Raw genomic sequence first — 7527 nt, 5'->3', positions numbered from 1 at the left:
TGGATAATCGGTGATAAAATTAATTTGGCTACTGGTCAAACCGCTCCATAATGGTATTTCCTGTCTCCCAAGGGATTCTCCTGTAGTGGCTCATACATGAATGTGAAATAATGAATATACGAGGCAAGATTAATGTTGTTTGTTTTGCATAAAATCCTGTTGTGCATCTCTACAGCTATCAGTTCTTTTTTAAAATAGTGTATACCTCATGTTTTTTGACGATTTATTTATACAACTCCGTTTCCACAGGGTATTAAGTTTCATAGGAAGCAGGATTCTCCTGTTGTAGATATTTATAACACACAGAATACTGCAGTGTCTAGAGCAGAGGAGATTTCAAATCAATGTTGTGGGGTGAATGAATGAACGCATGAAGCCAGTAACGCAGATGGAGAATTGGAGAAGGATGTTCTAAATGTGGGTGACCTTGTATAGAAACGGGTTAGATTTACAGGTGAGGACAGGGCATTGGAGAGATCACCAAAATTCAGTAATAACCGTAAAGTTAGTGTAATGTGACTTGCAGTGGTCTTTTCTCTTCAACAGTAACCATATCTTAATGCCATCATCAAGATTTGAATAGCAGTATTGTTCATGGTATTATAACAGATGAAATAAAGAATAATCCTGCATCCATGTTTTTAAAACTGTTATAGTAATTATGAAAAATCTTACTTTTAGCTTTAGGTTGAATTTCTAGAGGGAACATTAAGCACTAGGAAATCTCTAAATAGTCCTCCCCCAAACTCCCAGTGCTTATTTGGTGAAGGGAATGAAAGCTGAGATGGGGATTATTGGCTAATATCATTATGTTCAAGCCATAAAACAGTGGTTATGACATTATGACTGTCATGCAGATGGTACTGCCCAGGCATCTTCTGAAGCGAAGTTGGCTGTTCTGAACAGAAACGAAAATGAAACGAAACAAACAAAAGACACAGATTCTAATACTGAATTTACTTGACTACTGGACTTTGGAGATCACCATACCAAAAGAAATCTTTTTTTTTTTTTTTTTTTAAGATTTTATTTATTTATTTGACAGAGATCACAAGTAGGCAGAGAGGCAGGCAGAGAGGGGTGGGGGGGAAACAGGCTCCTCGCTGAGCAGAGAGCCCGATGCGGGGCTCGATCCTGGGATACTGGGATCATGACCTGAGCCGAAGGCAGAGGCTTTAAACCATTGAGCCACCCAGGCACCCTGAGAAATCTTTAATGCCATCTACCACTCACAAATATAACTGACTTTTTTTAACTCTAAAATCTAATCTGCTTTAGCTCTGCAGAGCTGCCGAAGGAACTAATACTTTGGGAAATGGACAGGCATAGAGGAGACTCCACAAACACAAGCTGTTTGATGGTTCAAGATCATTTGAGTTAAAGTACCTCAGAAAGAATCATATCCACATATTGGAGACAAGGAAAATGTACCCTCCTCGGTGTCGTCTGTGCTTTACATTTTCACATGGTCCAGCAGTACTTTGCAGGGATGCCTTTTACGTCAGGAACTCTCAGCTTTTGGATCAACAGGAATTTTGAGAAGATGCTTTATATCAATTAATCTAAAGCTGCTTCTGCTTCAAACTAAAAGTAGTTCCGAGCACTCAAGCTATGCAGCGTGGTATTTTCCTGCCTAAAATGGGTCGAACTGTGGAATGCCAGTTGGTGTCCTTTGAAGTGGCAAATACTAACCAAAAAACTATTTTTCCTTATCTCTCGCTCTCAAGTAACAGAGAAAAAAATGAGTATTTCTATTTTGTATAGTTAGAATTCTATATAATGCAACATTTTCACTAGACAGTGAAGGTAGATTGATGAGAATAATGATGAAAGGAGGAAAGATAATATTTATAGAGCGTATTAGAAAAGCAATTATCTTGAGGCACCTGGGTGGCTCAGCCCGTCTGCTTTCACCTCAGGTCATGATCCCAGCATCTTGGGATTGAGTCCTACGTTGTCCTTGTTGGGCTCCCTGCTTCTCTCCCCCGCCTCCCCGCCCCCCCCCCCAGCCCAGCTTGTGCTCATTCTCTCTCTCTCTTTGCTCTTCTCTCGCTCTTCCTCTCTCTCAAATAAATAAATAAAATCTTCAAAAAGAAAAGCAGTTAATCTTTTTGAAATTGATGATAATCTGAGTTTTTTTCTTTTTGAAAATTTCTTTTAAATTCCAGTATAGTTAGCATACAGTGTTATTTTCGTTTCAGGTATACAATAGAGGGATCCAACACTTCCATACAACACCCGGTGCTTATCAGGACAAGTGCACTCCTTAATCCCCATCACCTGTTTCATCCATCCATTTCACGCTCCCCTCTGGTAATCAACAATTTGTTCTTAATAGTTAAGAGACTATATCTTGGTTACTCCTCTCTGTCTCCCTCTTTCCATGTGTCTCCTCCTCCTACCCCCCCACGTCTTCTCTCCCCCTCTCCCTCTCTCCTTAGTTCTTAATTCTTTTGTGAAGCTCATTCATGTTCTCAACCAATTAGGCTACTTATTAGATAACTGATTTGGTAGGGCTCACAGTTTACAATTTGATGACAGTGATTTTGTGATATGCTAGCTACCCTGGAAATAGAGTAGTAGTTTTAGGAGGAGAAATAAGACATTTTATGCTTTACAAAGAAAGAACAGGGTTTAGTTGTGTGTTTTTATTTTTTTTAAAACAACACTTTCCCTTCCAATATGTATAGAGTCAAAGTTTCTAGATTTGTATGAAGTCACAATTTTATGGAACATTTAACTGGCAATAATTAGGCTAGTTTTTACCATCAGCCACATAAACACCAATGTGTATTGACACATTGTGAAGGCTCAAGCTTTGTGCAGCCTGACATGTTGCTGTCTGAGCTGAGTTTTAATAGTGCATCTGTATCATTTTTCCCAGTGGAAAATAACAGGATGTTGCCTTGTAATTTTTTTTTTTAGTACCCTATAATAAAATATAGCCATAATAAATAGCATCTAAACAAATAAAGCAGATTTGGACTCAATCCATTTTGCCTTCATCACTTAGTATGGTTCAGGCTTTTAAGTAGTTGTGTATCTTAAATTGGCTTAATTGGATCAAGTGGCATTTGACTTTCTTTGCCTGCAGTGAAGTAGAGAAAGATTTTATTTTTATTTGCTATTTAATATTTAGGTAATATTTTCAGTATATTTGCCTTTGTACTCCATTGTGCTATTAACACAGTTTGTCCAGATTGTGATCTCAATTGTGCTTTTGATTACATTAGTTGACCTCTTAAGCGTATTGCTGTTGTGTTGTTATTGTTGCTATTATTATTCTTATCCCTAATGTTGATAATTAAATATTTTCAAACCAAGAGTGCTGTACATTATTAAGAATTTGTACAATTGGCTGTGAGTGTTCTGGGAGCAGGAATAATGTTTAATTCAATTTGGTGGCTGTTAGCTAGCCCAGTTCCAGGTTTACTGTGGCTTTCTTTGCTGGATTGATTATTGAACGAAAATAGCTATAAATAGTTTTTTTTTTTTTTAACTTGGGATCTTAATACATATAAATGTATTTTAAATTTTCATACATTTTATCAAATAAATGTTAAAGTTGAAGTACAGAATTTAAAAGCTGTTGCCTGGGGCTCCTGGGTGGCTCAGTCTTTAAGCGTCTGTGTTCAGCTCAGGTCATGATCCCAGGGTTGTGGGATCAAACTCCCTGTCTGGCTCCCTGCTCAGCTGGATTCAGAAGCCTGGTTCTCCTTCTCCCACTCCCCCTGCTTGTGTTCCCTCTTTCACCGTGTCTCTCTCTGTTAAATAAATAAAATCTTAAAAAAAAAAAAAAAGCTGTTGCCTATTAGTAAGGATTTTACCAAACATCAGAAGAAAAAAATCTATTTGGGGACCTGAAAAATTACTTCAGCCAAGTTTTTAAACCTCTTTGGTCTTTAAAGCCTGACTGGGGCCGGATCCCATGACCCTGAGATCATAACTTGAGCCAAAAACAAAAATTGGACGCTCAACTGACTGAGCCACCCAGGCGCCCCAGTATTTATTATTTTTAAAAGGCCAATGAAGAAATATCCTCCTCCACCCCCCCCAAAAGAAACAATTAATTAAAAAAATTCTAGTGGACACTGTTTGGAAGGAGTGATACGGATTTTCCCCCTCATGGGTATGTGCTCTCTAAATAACTTAAAATTTATATTTTTATTCTCATGTTTTTATACATATAATATATACAAATAAAATAAATACTTAAAAGTAATGTCCTCAAAAGGGGTGGGTAAAATACATGCAGACAGACACATATCCTTTATACTTAACCAAGGCTGTTAACTTTTTTTTTTTAAGGCTAACTTTTAATTGTCTATATAATACCCATAAATTCGACCTTACTGATTTATGATTATTTTGAATTGTACATGAGTAAAACTTCATTTATAGTGAGTCTTGCTTCGGTGGGGGGTTCTTTGGGTACAGAAACATTTCTGAAAAATTGAGGGAAATATCCACCCAGTTAAAAGTGGCAAAACTCCAGATGTTTGATAGTTTGAATAAAAACTCTTTCTATAGTTCCTTCGATGTAGTTTTCAGTTTTCCTCAGAGCTTTTGGTAATTGTGGTGGGTGTTTGTCTGAATGGTGCCTCTGCTTCTGATTTCTTATTGTTAGAATGCTGGAGTACGTAAAGAACAAGTCTTGAATGAAGAAGGTCTCTCTGTCAAGTTCATTGGATTTTAGTGTAGTGTGAGATTTTTTTTCTTTTAAATATATTTTCTGATTTAGGACTGTATGTTAAATTGCTCTGATTTCCAGATGGTGGAGTCTCAGGTAAAGTACTTATTACTATGTAATGTAAAGCATACCATTTTAAAGATGTCAGTATTGAAGATTTTCTGCTTGAAATCTTATACAAAGTGGGGAAATAAAGTTTCATGTAATGAACTACAGGCAATGTAAGAATGGGACAGAAAAAAGGAGAAAGCAGAGTAGCGATATAGTAGAAATCTGATATTTGATATGTAAGCTGATCACTTCTAGTTCTCCACCTAAATTTTTTTTTCACTTGCTCAGAAGTCTTTCTTTACTTCCTTCTTTCTGCTTTTTGATCCCACACCCTGCACCCTGCACAGTTGAAAGGTCCAGAGGACTTTGGCAGAGGCAATTTGTCAGAAGCTTTTTAAACTTTGGTTAGAATGCATTTATTGATTTTTTTTTTTTTTTTTTTTTTTTAATGACCAGAGGAATGAGGATTTTTGGAAGAAGCTTATCTGAGATTCAGCATCTGGCTGGGCAATCCAAACTCTTTTAAACCTTTGAGAATACTTCATTAGACACCCGCTTCTCATCTTTAGTAAAACTTAGGATTCCAGCATACTGGATTTTCCATGAAATTAATATCAGCTCACAGTTTGGCCTCATAGACATGGGAGATAAAAATCATTTTTCTAGAACTGACAGAAACTGCATAAACATATAAATATCCAATCATGATTCTTTAGAAAATACTTGGTAGTATGCATTGGCACAATAACTTATTCTTAGGCTATTTTCACTTTGTATAATAGTTTGAGATTACACAGTTGACTAGAATGGCCATAAAGTTAAAGTATGTTTTTGTGAACTAAAAAATCTGATAATTAAGGGAGGATAATGTTTAAAGAAAAAGATCTTTTCATATATCAGAACTTTTGTTTCTAAGCATTTTTAAAGTTCCTTATTTAAATTTTGAAAATGAAATGAAACAGAACAAGATATAAGTAATGGGGTAGTTTTCAGTGTGTTCTAACAATAAATGATTATTTAAAAGTATAGAATATAGGTATATTTTATTATAAGTAGCTTGGTAACTTCTATTATTGTAGAATTTGGAAACTATAATTAGGATGCAAATATATGTAATTATAGGCACTTTTGAGGGGGTAAATGCACAGATTAAATTGAACGATTGCTTTTTATATTGATAACTTGAAAGCTGTTTCTCAAGCAGAGAAAGAAAAAAGGTACATTGCTGAGGAAATAAACCTTCCTGGAAACCCAGGAGTCCTTAGGGTTAGAGCAGCAGGTTGCATGGTCCTTACCCAAGAAGATTCAGTCCTAGGCTAAACTCAGAAAAAGAGGTGTTTGTGGGTATGAATGTTTTGTGTTAGTTTTGGATACCTGGGAGAGAATAATGTTTTTGCCTTTTAGGATGTTTATACCTTGAAGGCATATAGCAGAAACAAATCCATGGAAGAAATATCATTCCAGTGCACAACCTTAGCACATATCTGCTGGGATGAGAGTTTTAGGGTTATGTATGCCATGAACTTCTGATCAACTGATGGGATGAGAGTTTTAGGGTTATGTATGCCATGAACTTCTGATCAACTGATTCATTAGGACATTTTCCTTTCTGTGAGGAAGAAACAATCTCTGTGTAATTGAATTACAAATGAAAGGAAATAAGTAAAAGGCTTAATCTTTTATTTTGATTTTAGTAAATACAAACTCTTCTCTATGAAGGCAAGGTCTTTGTATATATTGCTCTAATGCTTGCTATTACCCAGTGGATGATATATAGTAGACACTAATTAAGGGTTCTTCTTTTCCCCTTCCCTTGGCTTTCCTTTCCTGTCTTACCCTACTTTATCCTGTCCTGTCCAATATAGTCTATGCTATCTTCTGCTCTCCTCTGTATGCAAGCAGGCAAACTGTCACCATAATAATTTTTTCCCTATCTTCCATTAATTATGACTTCTTCAAAACAAAATGTAAGAGGTTCAGTCTTTCGTAAGTGAAAATGTTGTGTATAATATATTGATTAAGTTTTCAAGATTATGTTGTGTTTTGGATTATCTACAGTCTTTTCCCCCTGTTAATAAACTATGAGTTGTCTATGTAGTATATATATTTTAATATCATTTATAGATCTGTAGGCTAGTCCAAAGAATACCAATTATATTTTTCAGTGAAGGGGGGTTATGACTCATTTATTCTAATAATCATGTTAAAGATAAAGATACTAAGGGATAGAAAAGATAAGGGATTTTTAATAACAGAATAAGTAGTGGGAATATTTTCATTTTACAGTTGATTTTCTGGTCACACATTTTTTTCCTTTCATTCTTCCCTTCTTTTTGCTTAGTTTGCTCTTCTTTTCTTACTTTTCTTCTTAAGTGTTTAAGGCTATAAATTTACTTTTAAGCACTGCTTTAGCTGCATAAATCATGATATGCTCTGCTTTAGTTTTCCTCAGTTGAATAATTTATCTTCTGATATCTTTGATATATGAGATATTTATAAAGGTTTTTTTTTTAATTTCCAAATATGTGGGGATTTAAAAAAAATAAATTTCATTCTGTTTTGGTCATATAATCTACTTTTATGATTTTGCTTCTTTTAAATTCATTAAGGTTTGTATCATGACCTAAGAGTCTAGCTGGAGGTTGTGGGGAAAGATAGTAGAATTTCCAGGCAGAAATAATTTTTTGGCTTAAACACTTAATTTATTGGATGACTGGTCAGTTTCCATAGTCCTGAAACAGTTGTTATTGTCAATTTTGTCCAGTTTTACATTGATATAAATTGCA

The sequence above is a fragment of the Enhydra lutris genome, unplaced genomic scaffold (genome assembly GCF_002288905.1).
Source record: "Enhydra lutris kenyoni isolate GAN:26980312 unplaced genomic scaffold, ASM228890v2 scaffoldscaffold21, whole genome shotgun sequence".
In the NCBI taxonomy this organism is placed as follows: Eukaryota; Metazoa; Chordata; class Mammalia; order Carnivora; family Mustelidae; genus Enhydra; species Enhydra lutris.
This window is presented reverse-complemented; position numbering follows the sequence as displayed.